Source organism: Myotis brandtii, unplaced genomic scaffold, assembly GCF_000412655.1.
Source record: "Myotis brandtii unplaced genomic scaffold, ASM41265v1 scaffold115, whole genome shotgun sequence".
Classification (NCBI taxonomy): domain Eukaryota; kingdom Metazoa; phylum Chordata; class Mammalia; order Chiroptera; family Vespertilionidae; genus Myotis; species Myotis brandtii.
The window spans coordinates 8,579,745-8,599,139 of NW_005353967.1; the positions used below are offsets into that span (position 1 = coordinate 8,579,745).

The window sequence follows — 19,395 nt, forward strand, 5'->3', positions numbered from 1 at the left end:
ATGGACTTTTTTTTTTTTTTATTATCCTCTTTCTAGTTAAGGCTTTACCAAGCTGTTTTCTCTCGGTAGCACCACCTTGTGGTAGACATGGGAAACATTTCTTCAATTTCTGTAATAACATCCCTGGGACAACCTGGATTTTTTTTTTTCATATTTCACCTTTCATTGCTTAAAGCTTAGTTCTACCTTTTTGTATGTACTCTTTATCTTCAGTATTTCATTTTCCCAGTGTTCTCTCCCTTTGTCCTTTGCTGTTTCAATACTAGCGGGTAGGAGAAGGGTAATTACAATTGATAGGCTTAGAACAAGAAAAAAAAGTAGATTTTCAAAATAAAGTTAGAAATAGCATCTTGGATCTTTTAAGCCCTTGAAAGGGTACTTAAAGATCCCTCTGCAAAAAGTCATGTATTTCCTCAGCCTTTAATTTTTTTTCTAGATAACTAGTATTTAACTAGTATTTAATAATACTACATAATAGTATTGTTTTATACTATTTATAATAAATGAAGCCTAAGAAGCTAACCACAGTTTTCCCCTTTGGAGGGGTCCGTGTTCTGAATTCCAGTTGACTGACTGTCTCAGAATCCAATTATGTGTTTAATGGTCCAAAATAAAATCTAATAACTTATGAATGCAAATGAGTCTGTAATATATATTCTTAGAAAGATCTGTGCTTTCATTCACTAACTTTCTTGTATTCATATTCCAAAAATTAAGAAAAAAGTTGTAAATAAGTGAGGAACTGTATAGTTTTCATTTTACTTGTGAGTTTTTATAATAGGAAATGCTGCCAGTAAAAGCTTGAAAATGGAGAAGGAATTCTATTTCATGAGGTCTGGTGGAAGACCAGAACTATTGTTTTACGTGCAAGGTGCTGTAGAGTAGTGATTCCGACGTATTTTTACTTCATAAAACACAGAAAATAACATTTATACAATGCACTGGGATAGGAGATTTTTAACTGTAGAAAAGTTGCCAGTGGGCTGTGGGTAAAGCCCATTGACCTAGGGGCTGGCAGCCGGGAGAGCTGAGGTATCACTTATCTTACAGTTTAGCTCTCATTGGAAGCTCTGCTATATAGAGGGACATTCAAGGAGTAATGAATTTTAGTCCCCTGAGGAACTCAGCACTTAGCACCATGTTATAATAGTAGAAATACTAAGGAAGAATAGGAGAGGTTAGTTCTGTTTGAGGTGGAAGAGATCCAGTAAAGTCTGGAGAGGGTGGAGCAGAGAAGGTATTTTTCATTTCGAGGGATATTCTTGTGCAGAGGTATAGAGGGACCAAGGGCAGAGAGAGTTTGGGGAATGCCAAGGATTTCTGATGTGGTTGGGAATGTAAGATTTGGTGGTACTAATAGAAAGTAGTATACTGGGAAGTACTGTTAAGAAAGTAGTCAGGGGTTGACTTCAGGAAGGCCTTTGTGTGATTGAATGGGTTCATGACCTTGGGCACCACTGGTAGTGAGTGACATGATTAATCACCTCCCCTGTGTTTAGAAAAATTCTCCTGGGGCAGATTAGAATGAACTGGAACCTGCAAACAGATACATTCCTAGGGAGGGGAAGACATTGATGCTGCTTAGATAAGGAATGAAGGCTTGTACCTGGTGAATGGAGATTGAGAGGGCTCTCTGAAGTGGGAACCCACAGATTTTGCTGATTTGGATGACTCATTTGGATCCTGGGTGAAGAAAAGGATGATTGTCAGAATTAGAGTCTGTGTGGGGGACAAAGACTCTTGATTTTAGACATGTGGATTTTAAGGTGCTTGCGGAGTAACAGATGTTAACATTTATAAAATGCCTTCAAGGGCCAGGTACTGATCTAAACACTTTACTTTTGAGAAACTTATTTTATTCTCACAACCATAAGTAGTAGATGTTATCAGTTAGTGTCCAATCAGTAAACTGAAAAGCACCAGATATTTTAAGCACAGAAGGATTTAATACAGGGAATTGATTACAGCAGCATTGGAAGGGATGGAGGAACAAAAAGAAAAAAGTGTGTGTTGGACCAAAAAGGGGAGAGAGAGAGTTTTGAAGGAGCAAGGAGGAGAAGGGGATGTTACTCAGATATCAGACAGCTGCTGTATAAACTGTATGCTCTACAGATTTGCTGAAGATCTTCATTGGTTCTGCTGCTTTGGAACCACCACAGATGCTGCTGGAGCCTGCGGTTGTCTGCTGCTGCTTATGGAGGTACCACCAGAAACAGGAAATAAAAAAAGACAGAATTGCCCTTCTTTCACCTTGCAATCTCCTGTCATAGTTTCCCATGGGCAGTATCCAACTTAGAAGCTAGTTAGCAAGGGAGTTTGAAAAATGTAGTTTATAGTCTTCCAACCACTTGTAATTCAATAAAAGAGATCAGAACCAACAAAAATTAATTGGCACAGTGGGTTCTGTGTTTATCCTTACTTTATAGATGTTGAAACTGAGGCACAGAGAGGTCACACAGCTACAACTTGGCAGAGTTGAGATGTGAATCTAGGTAGTCTGGTTTCAGAGTCTGTGCTCTTAGCTTCTACACTTTGATCTTGCTTCCACACATGGTTATTGTTTGAAATGTTCCTTATTGCTGAGTACTTCAAATGAGCAGCTGTTTGCATTGATTTTGCTTATTCTGTGCTTATTTTTCTTTTGATATTGCTTATTGGCTTCAGCTTTTCACCTCTACCCCTGGACTCTCTCTCTTCATGGCCACCACTGATTTTGTAGCCAGTACAATGGGATATTTCAGTTTCTATTTCTCCTTGATCTATTTCTAGCTTTTGGTGCTGATACTCATTTATATGGAATTCCAATCTCTACCTCTGGGTGCTGACTTGCTTTGTTCTTACCTCATTGAGCCTCCTTGTTTTTCTTCACTCTCTTCCTATCGCCATCTCTCTGTTTGAGTTTGGAGTTCAATGTCTTATCTAAGAAGCTATTTAATGTTAATTTCATGTTTAAATCAGGATAAATAAAAACATCAAGTACACAGTTCATGTGGCCTTTTTTCTTTATGTTTTGTCTAGTCACAGAGCAGTCACAGCAGAGCCTCAGTTTCACTCTTGCCTTGGGCAAGAAGGAAAAGAGAATGGAGACTGAAGGAGAGGGGCTCACTGTGGGCGCCTGCTATGTGCCAGTCAGTGCTAAGTGCTTTAAATGCATTGTTTTATTTACATTTCTCCTGTGGCATAGGTTGTTGTTACCCATATTTTACACATTAACAAACTGACTCAAAAGCCCCCACTTTTTTTTATCTGTTAAATGAAGGACCTGGGCAATATAGTATTTAAGGCCCATTTCCATTACATCATTATGATTCTGTCACATACTGATTGTCTTAAACAATAGTTGCTTCTAATATTGAAAAAGGAAGTTGCCATCCCACTCTAGGAAATGTCCGTTTTATTAAGACCAAGAGTACTAACACCTTATTTGTAGAAGTTACGAAGTAGGGCAAAGGCATTTAAAGTAGTCACGATGATAGATCTTCATATAAGTTTCAAGAGAGCCCCATTACCTCCAAATGAGGCTGCTGCCCAGAACGTTAAAGGCTGCTGTGGCTTTTATTCACAGGGGCTCAGGATAATAGCTTTGGAACACCTCCAGCCTAAACAAAGGGTAATCCTGTTATTCCATTATACTTTTCTGTTGAGAGCATTTGTTTCCTGATTATTAAGAATCCCTTCTTTCCTTGCAGGGAATTTAGTGTGAGATTTGCAAGAAGATAGTGAAAAATATATTTTAAGGACAAGATTCACTGTTGTAATGTGTTTTAACATCTTTAGAAAGCCAATGGACAACCCTAAATGTTTACCATGTGATTCGCCCACATGTTGTCTTCAGACATGCATATAGATGGTTTAAGTGGATACCAGCATCCTCTTTTGGTATACAGCACCCACCATAAGCATTCCTAGGTATGTATACATCAGCAGAGTAAGTACATTTCCAGGCTTTGTCGCATCTGTTTTACACTAATTCACTCATAAACATCCTTCAGCCTTTCCTCATTCACACCTTATTTTTTAAAAAATGGGGAATTGAAGGGGATATGCCTCTTTTTTGAACTTCCATTTTATTAGCTTTCCTTGCATGGGAGGAAGCCAACACAGGGAATATCGGCTCCCTGGTTTTCCTACTACCTCTCCTCGTCTGGTTTTGGTGGTTCCTCCTCTATCCAGCCTATAAATAGTGGTGACCCCAGGGTTTGAGTCTGGCTCTTTTCTCCTTTCTCATGCCCTTTTTCTAGATGATGCCAACCACCCCCAAAGCTTTTAATGTCATCAAGTGATGATGGCTCCCCAATTTTTGTTTTTAGGCCTGACTTCTGTCCTGATTACGTATCTCTTATGTCTTCTTAGATCTGGCAGGTATTTCAAGCCTTTATAGACTGTCACCCTCTCTTCAAAGTAAAAACCTTACATTGCAACCCAGTATATACACATACATTACCATAAATAACATAAACAAAAGTTTCATAAACAATAATTACCCCCAAAACATACATGCCATGCTTCCTGATATTTTCTGTGACCCAGAACATTGGTCGTCGCCTATTAGTGGATTTTGACCCACTATTTGAAAAACACAGTTCTTGAGCCATTGTAGATGTTTTAGAGATATTTCAGGTTGCCGGGAGGGAGCCTGCCCATGTATTTGAGACCATAAATATTTTAGAGTGCAGTAAATAATTATAAAATGAAAGAAGGCATGAATAGATTCCTTGCATTTCACTGTGTCAGGAAGCCAAAATTTCTTGGGCTGCATCTGCTCTTATCTAGGTCACTGATAATCTAACCACTAGCTGGATACCCCTCCTAAGAAATTACATTTTTGCATCTGGATAAATGGAATTACTAATTATTTTTAAAAGTGTGAACCGAAACAAATCAGAATTCCAGGTGCAAACAAATGTCCAAATACCCTGACTCCAAATGAGGCTGACTTAGGAGATTTTGGTCTCCCAAAACAAGTATGTATGTTCCCAGTTAATCACTGACTTTCAAATACCCAAGGTAAGTCAGTCTGGTTTCAGTTTGTTTATTTCTTTTTTTCCCTGAGAATCAAGATGAAACGCTCTGTTTTCTTTACCACCTGCAGCAGATCTCTGTCACCTGTTTGAGCAAAGTTGCTAAAATGAGGGAACTTTCTTCCACTAATTCCCACTGTATCCTCCTCTCCCCACACCACAGGGGATACTGCACACAGAGAAGGTGGTTGATCAGAGCCACTGAGGTTGACCAGATGGAAAGATTCATTATAGGCAACAACACCTGTATAAAGGTTATCATAGAAGAGTGAGCACATCAAACTCTTGGAGACAGTGACTGTGGAATCAGTATAAGCAAGCTTTTGGTTATTCAGAATTATTTATTATTTAGAATTGGTAGGGATACATTCAGTGATTTACTGACATGTGGGAATTGTCAGATTATAGAGTACCAGGTTTGAATTTATCTATAGCAGTATCTACACTAATAAAAGAGAAACATGGTAATTGGCGTACTACCGCTACCCTTTTCATTGGCTAATCAGTGAGTATATGCAAATTAACTGTCAGCCAAGATGGTGGCCGGCAGCCAGGCACTGAAGCGAGCACGAGGCTTGCTTGCTGCAGACTCCAACGTTCCCCGCCTAACTTGCCAGCCTCTCAGTTGCAACTCTAAGCAACTATATACTATGTTGCAAATAAGAAGCTAAACAAAACCCCAGAAAAGGGCTTCCATTCAGCCGGGCTCGGACCGCAACATTGTATCGATGTTTTCAGCAGCGAGGCCTCAGAGCTAAAGCTGCCCCAGAATAAAAAAAAAAAAAGAAAAGAAAACAAGGAGCAGATTCTCATTGGCAAGATTGCGGATATGAATAGTAATATTTACCTTCTTGCAGCAGCCAAAGTCACTCTGTAAATTCCCAGCTAGTCCAGTGTTTGCATTTTTAGAACAGGATTGGCAGGACAGTCCAGTCCTAATTCAAACCTCAAGTGGCACTTAAGATCATCCTGCTCACACCTTTAACCAGTGGCTATGTCACCTTACAAATGTCCATAACATATACTAATTGTTTCTTGGGCCATGATCCTTCAAGAATTCATAATAAATAGCAATCAATTGAAATCAATGTGTGAATGGATAGATGAATGAACAGGTAGGTAGGTAGAGATAGGCAGGTAGATAGACTTGTTTTTTCTTAACAGCCTACTGTCAAAAAAAGAAGATACATTATCTAGTAATTCCCTCTACATATAGGTCTACCTAGCTAGGTAGCAAATATCATTCCTGTTTTGGTGGAGTGGGAAAGAGATGAAAGCCTTTCCAAACACCCAAGGCTGGTGTGATAAAGTTACATAATGTTGCTTCCAGACAAATACTCTGACTCTAAAACTGAGGCTACACTTTTTCTAGGAGAGAGATATATAGCTGTTGCATGCTGAGTTGAACCCCTCAGAGGATATTCGGGATTCTTCCTGGAATTTCAAAAAAAAGAGAACAAGAAGAAGATGGAGAGCAAAGAGCAAAGAGAACTGTAACTGTTGTTGGTGGGGTTAGAATCAAAGACATGCTTGCAAGCTGTACTCCTGATTCCACCTCATCTCCACAAGCCACCTGCATCTGGACAACCCCGACACCAAGGGTCTAGGAAGGACTGGGTGGAATTCCCATGACAGGACGATCAGCAACAGCAGAAACAGTTTCCCTAGAAAGTCATCTGATGTTGAACAGTCCCCGTAGTGGGGTAGCAGGGCTATTGGATGATTTTTCTGCCTGAGATAATGACAGTATGACAAGGAAACCAACACAAAATACAAATCAGAAAGCTTTTCTACACCCTATTTATTTACTTTTGCAAATAGCCTCAAAAAGAAATACATTTCTTGTAGTACTCAGATTTCTAGTTGTTTCTAGCTCACTTGAAAGTGTCTCCTCTTAAATTAGGAAACATTAACCACTGATCATCTGTTACATACCAAATATGGAAATACAAAGATGAACAACTGCTTTTGGGTGAGGAGCCAGACTCATAAATCCTATCTAATAAAGAGGGAATATGCTAAATGACCCTCACGCTGTCACAAAGATGGCGGCACCCACAGCCAATAAGGAGGGGATATGCTAATTGACTGCCCTGCCCTCAAAGGTGGTGCCCACAGCCAATAAGGAGAGGAGAATATGCTTGACTGCCATGCCCTCAAAGATGGCAGCGCCCACAGCCACAAGATGGTGGCGCCCAGTCCCCTTGGCCCTGCTGGGGCGGCAGGCATGCAGCAAGGCCCGGCCGCTCCTCGCGCCTGCCTCTGGAGTCCCCCAGTCCCCTTAGCCTCCCAGCTGTCCAGGGCCGGCCCGAGGCGCAGGCAAGCCTCTGATAGCGACTGCCCAACCGCCCAGGGCTGGCCTGAGGCACAGGCAAGCCTCGGATGGCGACTGCCCAACCGCCCAGGGCCGACCCGAGGCACAGGTAACCAGGGCCAGCCGAGGCTTGCACTGCCGGCAGTGGCAGCAGCAGAGGTGTGATGGGGGCATTGCCTTCCCTTGATCGCCGGGTCGCCTCCTGCCCCTGAGGGCTTCTGGACTGTGAGAGGGGTCAGGCTGGGCTGAGGGACCCCCCCCTCCAGTACATGAATTTTCATGCACTGGACCTCTAGTTTTATAATAAGATGTTACAGGTACTTACCTTTCACAGTTCTGCTAAACTCATAGAAGGTTGACTAATCCAGTGTTCTCAGAAGCCTCCCCTTAATCCCAGTGTGTTCTCATTCTCATATTTTAGATCCAAAACAGCATTTATTCTAATGAAGCTTCAGAAAATAGCTTCTATCATGCTATAGAAATTTAAAATCGTCACAGTGACTTAATGGTTCATTGACTAATTGGGGGTTTTGGGGGAAACTCTAGCTATGCTAGGATGGGACCTAAAAATACTTTGCTAATAATATGAACACTGCAATATTTTAAGTCATTCCTGAGGGGAGCTAAAAGATCTTTAAAGGTTATTAAAAAGATGCATTCTCCTATTTAACATTTGGCATTAACTTTAGAGGCCAGGATTACAAAGTAGTTTGCATAGCATATTTTCTATTTCAAAAGTATAATAGTACATTATTTAATCTATGGACTATTCTACACCACTCCCTCCAGATTTGAAGGGAATCTGATCTCAATATTGTAGGTGGGTATTTTGCATTTCCATTTTTGAATATTAGGTAACTTATATCAGGGATCAGAAAATTATGGCCCATTGGGCTAAATCTGGCCTGCCACCAGTTCTTGTGTATCCTGCAAACTAAGAATAGTGTTCATATTATTTTAATGCTTGAGAAGGAAATTAAAAGTAGAGTAATGTTTTGACATATGAAAATTGTATGACATTAAAATTTCAGAGTTTATAAATAAAAATTTACTGTAATATATTCATGCTCATTAGTTTACATATTGTATGTGGCTGCTTTTGTGGTACATGGCAGATTAGTTGTGGTAGAGACTTAATGGCCTGCAAAGCGTAAAATAGAAAAAGCCCTTTACAGAAACACTTGGCTCACCCTGGCCTATATATATATATATTTTTTTTTTAAATTAAGTTTTTGGGGCGACTTTTGTTAATATTTTGTAGCCTTTTGGACTGTAACGTTTTATTAATTATGTCAGTGAAGTTAATAATTTGTCTCAATGTGGAATATCATGTTCATAAACATAGGTAATAAAGGTTTGGAGGTTAAAAACACGAATTTGTTCATATACATGAACAAGTGTTTGAAAGTGGCAGTTACAATGGTGTGACACAGAGATACAGCCATGCTTGATAGCATTACTTAATAAGAGTGGAACATTCTAAACTTTGTTTCAGACTTGACAACTTTTCTTCTATTTTTGAAATATCAAATATATTTTGTACAATCACTTCCATTTCACCCTCCCTTGTGTGCTTTTATTTTAATCCAGTAAAGACTTTTCTCGCAGTAAACAGTGTGATTATGTTCTCGTATAACACTTAGTGGTTTTGGTACTTAAGTTTACCTAATGGACTCATGACTGAAAGTTGGAGTTAGTTCTTTGCTGCCTTGCTAGAGAGCATGTGCAGACAGCACTGGGTTGAAGAAAAGTTCTCGAACCACCATATTTGGCAGTAAGTTGGGCAAACTTGTCTAAAATGAGGATGGTGTCTGTGTGATATTTAGTTCCTCTTCCGTACAGTGCCTCAAACCCCAAAACCTATCTTGTATTAGCTGTCACTTATAACCTCCACTAGCACTTAGTGAGCTAGAGGAAAAAGGGTTGTTTATGCTTTTATGGAATACTAGTGGCCCGGTGCACGGATTCATGCACATTGAAAGGAAATTAATTAGAAGAAATATTTTAATATCGCTATTTGCCCTTTCTCTATAATAGAAGTGTCAACCAAATTCATGAATGACAATTACAGTTCAAAACACACACACGCGATTGGCATCAGCGAGAGCTTTATATGTATTGTGCATTCGTGAGTCAACGTTTATTTTTAAATTGCCAGTGCGCATCATATGTACTGGTACCAGCCGGTTGAACGGTTGGATGGACATACAGTGGGTCACTTAGCCTTTTATATGTATAGATTTGAGCAATCCGGTATACTAGCCTGCAGCTGCCTCCCCCCACTTTATCTCTGTATATCTGATTTGACAGAATTACAACAGTGCCACATTCTAGTGTGCTCCAGCTAGCCCACATTTATCTGTAGGTCTAGGACAGTGATGGAGAACCTTTTGAGCTCCGCGTGTCAGCATTTTGAAAAACCCTAACTTAACTCTGGTGCCGTGTCACATATAGAAATTTTTTGATATTTGCAACCATAGTAAAACAAAGACTTATATTTTTGATATTTATTTTATATATTTAAATGCCATTTAACAAAGAAAAATCAACCAAAAAAATGAGTTCGCGTGTCACCTCTGATATGCGTGTCATAGGTTCACCATCACTGGTCTAGGATGTATGGTATCCTCAATACTCTTAAAAACCCAACACAGAAGCCAGATAAGCAAAAGAAAAACAAACAAACAAAAACCCCACAAACCCTTGAAAAGCCAAAACTAGGTATTACAAAGGCCATCTATTAGTTTTTCTCTTAACTAGGGGTGACCCCAAATTCTTTCTCAGAATCTGGATTTTCTTAGAAATCATTTTAGGAAGTCTGGCTATTGAGCTTATTCGAAAGAGGCATGGAACAGGGGAGAAAAGATGCCCCATGCAGGTATATCATCAGCCAGGAGTGCCAGCTTGAGAAGGTGATAGCTTGAGAAAGTAAAATCTTAAAAAAGAAGATAAAAGAACTCAGCAATAGCAGTTTGAGATCATTTTGTGTGGGACCAAAGCCCCAAACACCCCCATATCCTTGCAGGATTACTGTGTTACTGACATGTTTACATCCTCAGTGTGAGCCACTTACTGTTTATTAAGCATAATGTTGTCTTCTCACCGCAATTCCTTGATGCAAGAAAGGTTAAATGCATACATTCTTTTTGTAGTTGAGAAAAGTGAGAGACAGATTTTCTCTAGCTTCTCCAAGATTAATCAGTAAGAATGGGAGCTAGGATTTGAACCCAGGTAGTCAGATCCCAGAGTTTATGCCTTTCCTATTATCTCCAACCCCCATGAGAGAATGGGCAGAACACAGGGAGGCAATATGATGTAGTGAGTGGTTAGACTACCTAGCTTCAGATCTCAGTTCTATTACATTCTGATTTTTTAACTAATTTTAGTACCCCATTTCCACATTTATAAAATAGATCTTAAAGTTGTTTGTACTTCATCATAAGAGTTGGGAGAATTCAGCAAGACTTTGATGTAAACCACATTATGAAACATTTGCAGGAAAGTGTGAAAAGCATTTTATACTATCAAGTTAACCAACCATAGTCACAATTTTAGTGTTTTTCCTTTTTGTATATTCCTATACATTAAAAAAAGGTTTCCCTTATCTGTACATTTTTATATCTAGCTCTTTTTGGTTTGTCATTGTATGAAAAGCATTTTCATGTTATATACATTTTAGAATTATTTTTAGTGACCATGTATATAAACTAATGGATTTATCATATTTCACATAACCATTCTCTTATTTTGGATATAGAGGTTGTTTCCAAGTTTTTATTTTAGGAATGGTGGTCAGTTGAGCATCCTCCCTCTACTCTGCCCATATTTTAATTACCCCCCCTTCATATAGACTTCCAGAAGAGGAAACTGAGGGCCAAAGGATATTTTTATGACTCTCTGTACATACTGCCATATTGCCTACCAATTTCATATACCAATTACCAGCTCTAGATATTAACATGGTTTTATATTTTTGCCAATTTAACAAGTTACTAAAAGTTTGCCAAAACAAGTTACCTTGTTTTAATATGAAAATTTTGGGTTACTCAGGAAGTTAAATATTTTCTCATATGTTTGCTTATTCATTACATTTCCTGTTTCATGAATTTTATTCCCATCCTCTTCACCTGGTGGTAAAAAAAGGGGGATGGGCACAGTGGTGGAGAGCAGGAGCTCTGGAGACATCTGCCTTCAGAGTGGGGAATGAAATGTGGGCAGGTGCTGTTACCTTGCTGAGATTTTAGTTGCCATTTTGGGACATTTGGAAGACTTTATTTTTAGGAATTCAAACATTTTTTCCATGGTGATTTCTTTTCTAATTTACAGAACTTGCTGTACCTTTTCAGAGGTTTAATACTCAGTTCTAGTTTTGTTCTGGTTTGAAAATTATTTTATCTCCTTATTCTACCTAGATTTTATTTTATATTTTAATATCTTTTAAAATTGATGACTTTTCCTGTTGTCTGTGCTTATTATGATAACATCAGACATTCCTCATGAATAAAATTTCTCATACTTGAAATTTTAACATTTGCACTGTATTTGTAGTACAACTAAATGCTCACAGGTGTATTGGGATAATGATGTTTAAATAATTTGTTAATGCCTTTACCTAAATTGCTTTTATTTTAGAATTGGGTCAGAATTTATTAGCTATATTAACTAGTATTTGGCATGGTGATTTGTTAGGTTTTGGATATTATAAACAATTTTATTTTTTCAGAAGTAGTTGGTGAGACATTTATTTTTTATTCTTTTTCCTAAAGGTGAGTTTTATATAGGAATCTGTACCTCAAAAATCACATGGCATTGTGTACAGAGTGTCTAGGGAGTAATTAGGAGGGCAATCTGTTAAATCTTTTGCCTCAAGGCAAAACCATTAGGTGTGCTGTGTGTGTGTGTGTGTGTGTGTGTGTGTGTGTGTGTGTGTGTATGAGCCTCAAGGGGTGTAAATAACCAAACCATTCATGTAATCACCAGTTTCCTTTCATTTAAAGGCATCTGTGAAACCTTTAATCTTGTGGAAGAATCAGAGGAAGTTGACCTATTGAATCCACAGATTATTCTCCAAAACCTGAATATTTTGAGAAAGCATATTTCAGAATTGACAAATTACTGGTTGAATATTAGGCATAAGAACTTTGTGAATTTCATTTTCCATTTTGTTGTGAACATCCTGAAGTTTTGTTATGATTTAAATGTCAACAGGTCTCTTTTATGAACTCTTTTGTGTCTGCATAAAATATTTTTTAAAAGATTTATTATTGATTTTTTTGGTAATTTATTAGAGATTAGGAGCAAATTACCATTTATGGATGGCAGAGATTTCTCATTGCCATAATAAGACCATCCTCAGAAATGAGCAGCATTCACTGTGTTTCTTACAGTACTTTTGGGGCATTATTTAAAGGAAGAAATTTTTCTTTTTCTTAATACTATTGTGCATACATACTATTTAAACATGGGGAAATCTTTTCCGTCTTAAAAAAAAAAATCGTTCTTTCACACTGAGCCTTCCCATACCATTCCTTCTCTCAGTGACCCGTTCCCCCCCCCCCCTTCTTTTTCATAATCAAATTTCTTGAGAGTAATTATACCATATTTTTTCACCTCCCTCTTTATTATTCAAACTTCTGCACTCTGGTCTCTGCCCCATCACTCTTCTGTAGCTGGACCTGTTAAGGACACCAGTGCTAACTGATTGAAGTAGGCTTTCCTATGTTTCATCTTATTTGACAGCTCAGCAACACTCAACAAAGGTGACCACTTTTTCTTGAAACACAGGCTTTACTTGACTTTCATAAATCCAAGCTTTCTTGTTTTTTCTCTTACCTCTCTGGTAACACAAGTCTTCTTTGTTGGGTTATCTTTTCTACCCACTTTTCTGGGCCCTTTTCTTACTTTAATCTACTCTCAAAACTCCACATAGAAGCTTCAAATCTTTCCTTCTCCTGAGTTCCAGACTTCCGTAGTTCACTGTATATCTTCACATGCTTGTCACACTTGTGCCGCAGACTTACCATTTTTCTTCCAAACCTGCCTTTCACTCTCTATTCCCTTGTTCTGTAACCAGGGTACCACTGCCTAATGAGTTATTCAAGCCAGAAAATCATCAGTATGTTATTTCTACCATCTCAATATCTCTTCATTACTACTGCTACCCTTAAGTCCAACGATCATTGGTCTAGTTCAGTGGTCGGCAAACTGCGGCTCGGCAAACCGCGGCTCGTGAGGCACATGCGGCTCTTTGGCCCCTTGAGTGTGGCTCTTCCACAAAATACCACGTGCGGGCGCGCACGTACAGTGCGATTGAAACTTCGTGGCCCATGCGCAGAAGTCGGTAGCCACGGGTCTAGTTCATTGCAGTAACTTTTTGCTATCTTCCCTTGCCACACTTCAACTAACCCATCCTCTGTACTGTAAAAAAATGATTTTTGAAAATCAGTTGTGATCATGTTCCTTCCCTATTTAAAATTCTTTTGAAGGCAAACCGCTAAAATTTTTACTTAATTGTCTACAAGACTTCATGATTTGGCCCTGCCTACATCTTGAATCTCATATCTTGCTCCTCCATCCTTCAACAGAGAGGATGTTTCTCTTTTGGTATCTAAGATTTATAGCATTTAAATTATAAGATGTAGAAATGAGCATTTGTTTTTAAGTATTGCTTATAAAAATGGTTCTTCATTTTGTGTATTTTTTATTTATATGTAGACAACCCAGTTTATGCATACATATTCAATGAGATAGTATAAGTTACATGTTTGTAAATTGTAAATAAAGTATGTCAAACTCGCAGCCTGCAGGCTGCATGCGGCCCACAAGGAATATTTTTGCGACCCAGCCAATATAACGGTATGTAAGACATGTTTTAATAAAAATTTTGTAATTTAATTTTTGTAATATCCTGTTCTATATAATACTAGGAGCCCAGCGCCCGATTCGAAATCGCGTGGCGCTGCCCACCCTTGAGTCGCTGGTCCAGCTCTGCCTCCCTCTACAGCCCTTGAAGCAGCCTGGGCTGTTGCTGATCAGGCCCTCCCGCAGCGCAGGTGCGCGGAGGCCCCTACCGCCCTGCCCCCGATGCTGCGTGTGCAACCTCCTCCTATCTGGTCTACCCATTACGGTGTCCCGGTTAATTAACATTTCTCTGTTTTATATATATGGATAATTAACAAACTACAACGTTTGCTAATGACTGATTACTATAATCGTGTTGCATTCATTTCCCTTATGCGCCTTATGTGTAGGCGCACCATTTCTCTCCACTAATACTAGAAGCGAATATTTTAGCAGCTCGTTGCCACGTCATAGTCTTGTACTGACTTGTTTGGTGTGAGCAACAGGAAATATTTTGCTTTTCGAGAACAAGAAAAATAGGTTTATTTGTGTTATGCTTATTAATTTGTGCAGTTATTCAGTGTCTGGTAAGTTAATATTCAAGAAAAAATATTACTTTTTATTAAAATGTTCTATTACTTCATGTTAATGATTACTTATTCATTTCAGCCCTTTGTATTCAGCATGTCTTTATGGAAATAAACCTGCGTTTCTATGAAAATTGAAGCTTTTGTTTTTTTGCGGCCCACATAAACTTAAACCTTGTTTATTTGGCCCATGTTAGCCTTTGAGTTTGACATGCTTTTTGTAAATGTTAATGTAAAATATTGTTTCTACTTTTTGTTTCCATCCATTATTTCTTTTTTTAAAAAAAATATATTTTATTGATTTTTTTACAGAGAGGAAGGGAGAGGGATAGAGAGTTAGAAACATCGATGAGAGAGAAACATCAATCAGCTGCCTCCTGCACACACCCCACTGGCGATGTGCCTGCAACCGGAATTGAACCTGGGACCCTTCAGTTCACAGGCCGGTGCTCTATCCATTGAGCCAAACCGGTTAGGGCATCCATCATTTCTTTTGCTTCCATTTACATGGTGATAAAAGATACTATACATGTGGTAACAATTAGGTAGGAATTTTGGAGTAGAATGGACATGATTTTCCATTTTGGAGTATTATTGGAATAGGAAATTAGGAAACAGTCCATAAAACAAACCATTATGGTAGGAGTGATATATTCAGAAGAAAAGGTTGCTTAGAACCTGGTGTAGATCATTTGTCTTTTTCAATTCTTTACTCCCGTGTTTTTAGCTTCCATTTTAAGAAAGCATATGGTGACCATGGAATTATTTTCTATTTCTATTTAATTTATGGGTAAACTCAGTGAATATGCTATTTTAACAGTGCTTCTGGCATTTATACATTTTTTCATACAACCCTTTTGTCTATGAGCAAAGTTAATGCCAAACACCACTATTACCCATCAGGAAGAACATTCTTTGTGATTGGAAACATCTAATATGAAATTTGAATGCTCTAGCTATGTCATGAATCAACACCATTCATACTCAGTGGAACAAAATTGCTGTTCAGGAATGTCCTGAAAAAGAAAAGTAATGAGAGGTGGGACCAGCCTTACAAGATTTTAAAAGATATTATTAAGCTACATTAATGACAGCTGTGATGAAGGTATGTGTACAGATCTACAGTTAAATGGAAAAAAAAAAAGAAGAAGAAGACTGGGAAGAGACCCCAAAATACACAGGACATAATAAAATTGGCATCTCAAATCAGTAAAATTTATTTAGTATAAATAGTGTTGGGATAACTGGGAGCCATCTAAAAATAAAATAAAATTGAATCTATATACTTCTACCAGAATGAATTTTAAGTGGACCAACTTTAAATTTAAAAAACAAAGTCATAACAGAAATAGAGCTAAGTCAGGGAGAAATTTTTTATCATTTAGAATGGAGCTTTTTCCAAGTTTGATGTAAAACTCCGAAGTAATTAAAGAAAAGGATTTATAAATTAGACTTTATAAAAATAAAAAAGTTCCACCCTAGCTTTTTTGGCTCAGTGGATAGAGTGTCAGCCTGTGGACTGAAGGGTCCTGGGTTCGATTCTGGTCAAGGGCACATGCCCGGGTTGCAGGCTCAATCCCCAGTAGGGGGTGTGCAGGAGGCAGCCAATCAGTGATTCTCTCTCATCATTGATGTTTCTCTACCTCTTCCTTCCTCTCAGAAATCAGTAAAAATATATTTAAAAAATAAAAGTTTCTGCATATAAAAAACCCCTAAAACAACCCACACAGGCAAAGTCAAAAGACAAGTTAAAAAAAAAACATTTAGCCAAAACCGGTTTGGCTCAGTGGATAGAGCGTCGGCCTGCGGACTCAAGGGTCCCGGGTTCGATTCCGGTCAAGGGCATGTACCTGGGTTGCGGGCACATCCCCAGTAGGAGATGTGCAGGAGGCAGCTGGTCGATGTTTCTCTCTCATCAATGTTTCTAACTCTCTATCTCTCTCCCTTCCTCTCTGTAAAAAATCAATAAAATATATTAAAAAAAAAACATTTAACAACTCATCAAACATAATGGGCAAATTTTCTTAATGTATAAAAATTCAACAAATCAAGAAAAAACCCCCAACAATTCAGTAGGAAAATGTGCAAAGGATATCTATGGAAATTTCACAGAAATGAGATATAACTGGCTTTAAATCTAAAGGTGCTCACTTTATAAGAGAAGTGCAAATTAAAAACACACCAGATGCCATTTTTAAAAAGCCTATCACTTTGGTAAAAATAAAAATTTAACACATTGTTAGCCTGGGTGTGGAGATGGGCACTCATACATTGCTGGTGGGAGTATAAACTGGGACAGTCTTTATAGAGGGTAATTTGACAGCATCCATTAGAATTATAATTTGTGGGACCTCTTTGATTCAACAGTTCCGCTAAATAGAAATGAAGTAACTTAGTGAAGAATTGTTTATAGTAGCAAAATATTGGAAACAACCTAAATGTTCATTATGGAAGACTGGTTAAAAAATTATAGTTCATTCACATAATGGAATACTGTGCAGTTGTAAAAAAGGATGGGGAAACGGCTGATATGGAATGGTGTAGATCAGTGATGGCGAACCTATGACACGCGAACTCATTTTTTTGGTTGATTTTTCTTTGTTAAATGGCATTTAAATATATAAAATAAATATCAAAAATATAAGTCTTTGTTTTACTATAGTTGCAAATATCAAAAAATTTCTATATGTGACACGGCACCAGAGTTAAGTTAGGGTTTCTCAAAATGCTGACACGCTGAGCTCAAAAGGTTAGCCATCACTGGTGTAGATACTTGTTAAATGGCCAAAAAAAAAAAAGATGTAGAATAGCGTGTCGTGCTGCCATTTGAGAAGAAAGGAGAATAAATATACAAGCATTTATATGCTGCTCGTATTTTCATATAACATCTTTGGGAAGGATTCACAAGAAAGTGATAACCTTAAGTTGCTTTGAGAAAGGTGGGGGTAGGCATTCCCTTTAAAAAAATTTAAAGTTTTAAACCAGCGGTTCTCAACCTGTGGGTCGAGACCCCTTTGGGGGTTGAACGACCCTTTCACAGGGGTCGCCTAAGACCATCGGAAAACACATATTGAATATATAATTACATATTGTTTTTGTGATTAATCACTATGCTTTAATTATGTTCCATTTGTAACAATGAAAATACATCCTGCATATCAGATATTTACATTACGATTCATAACAGTAGCAAAATTACAGTTATGAAGTAGCAACGAAAATAATTTTATGGTTGGGGGTCACCACAACATGAGGAACTGTATTAAAGGGTCACGGCATTAGGAAGGTTGAGAACCACTGTTTTAAACCATAAAAATGAAAAAAAAAATAGGTAAAGAACAGTGTAGAAGTTAACAAAGTCTATATATTCAGTTTATAAATTCAGACATGTTTTTATTTCTTAGTGCAATTTCTTGGGCTAGACCTTGTTAAGGGAATTCTTTTTCTATCTTGGGAACAATTTTTTGGATTTGTGAAGTGTGTTTTATTGCTTCTCTTTCCTTTTAAATCTTTATTGGCTAAACGACTGCACAGAAGTAGACTGTCATCTTAAAATTGTAGGAATTTACTTGTGGTCAAGTAATCCATTGCCTTTTACAGTTTCATTTTTCCAGAGGGTCCTTTGACTAGTTTTGAGTTGATAACTGTATGAAGACAAAGACTTTGATACCACAAAACACTGAAGCCCCCCACTTTTTTTGCTAGTACATGTCAGAAAAGTAGTTTTTTAAGGGATTTAAAAAATTTCCATGGGCTTTTGACTTGTGACAGATGTCTTTCATGAGGGATAAATTATATTTGGACCCATCTTTTATAGAATATCAAGGGAAACAAAGCAGATGAATCTTCCTATATACAATGCCTTCCCAAGACAATAAACACCACTCTCCAAAAACTTTTCTACTCTGGTGATAGACTGAACATGAAAGCATGCTTATCTGTAGCTTGACATTTTTAGCACATCCAACTCCTCGTATAGGTAGGAGATCCAGTTATTGCTATTCAAGAACAACTAAAAAGGACTATTAACAATGCAAATGCCAAGTTACATCTGATAGACAATAAAATGGTAAGCATATTTGTGTATTATTTAAGATGGGGGAAAATGGCTTTGCCTATTTTTTATTACTTTGAATAGCCTTGGAACTAATTCTATTTATCACTACCCCCCATTTTGTGTAGTTTTAAATACTTCTTAGAGTTTGGACAATCAGCAGTATTTAAGTACTCTCTTGTAGTAGAGCTCTAGAAAATGTTCCTAACAATTAGCATCTATATAATGGTTTTTTCAGAATATTTAAATCTAGTTTTTGAAAAATACTAGTACTTTAGTGTCCATTCACAGTTCTTAGGACTTCAAATCTTGACAAAACTGAGGATATTGAGTGTATTATTGCACCAGGGTCAGCATCCTCTGTATAGTCTGGGAGTCCTTTCTAGGTGTCAAGTCAGGATGTGGAAGTGCAGGAAACGCTGAGCCGGGTGGGATTGCCTTGCACACAGTAGGTATTCAAGAAATATTTGTTTATTGCAAAATGTTGACTGGAGCCCCAGGGAGATCATACTCCTGTGCATTGACCATTGAATCTTCTTTAGCAATGACTTTTGTTTTCTGGTTTTTGTGCCAGCAATT

At 37.9% G+C, this 19,395-nt stretch overlaps 1 long non-coding RNA gene across 1 annotated transcript in view; it reads left to right on the top strand.

Annotated features, from left to right (window-relative positions):
- The window catches only part of LOC106728041, a 17,100-nt gene extending 2,537 nt beyond the window's left edge, over positions 1 to 14,563 (top strand). Inside the window, exons 2-4 of the long non-coding RNA XR_001364290.1 lie at positions 2,113 to 2,200; positions 3,690 to 3,909; positions 14,262 to 14,563. This is a non-coding gene — a long non-coding RNA (uncharacterized LOC106728041). The remainder of the gene's footprint in view (positions 1 to 2,112; positions 2,201 to 3,689; positions 3,910 to 14,261) is intronic.
- The last annotated feature ends 4,832 nt before the right edge of the window (positions 14,564 to 19,395 follow it).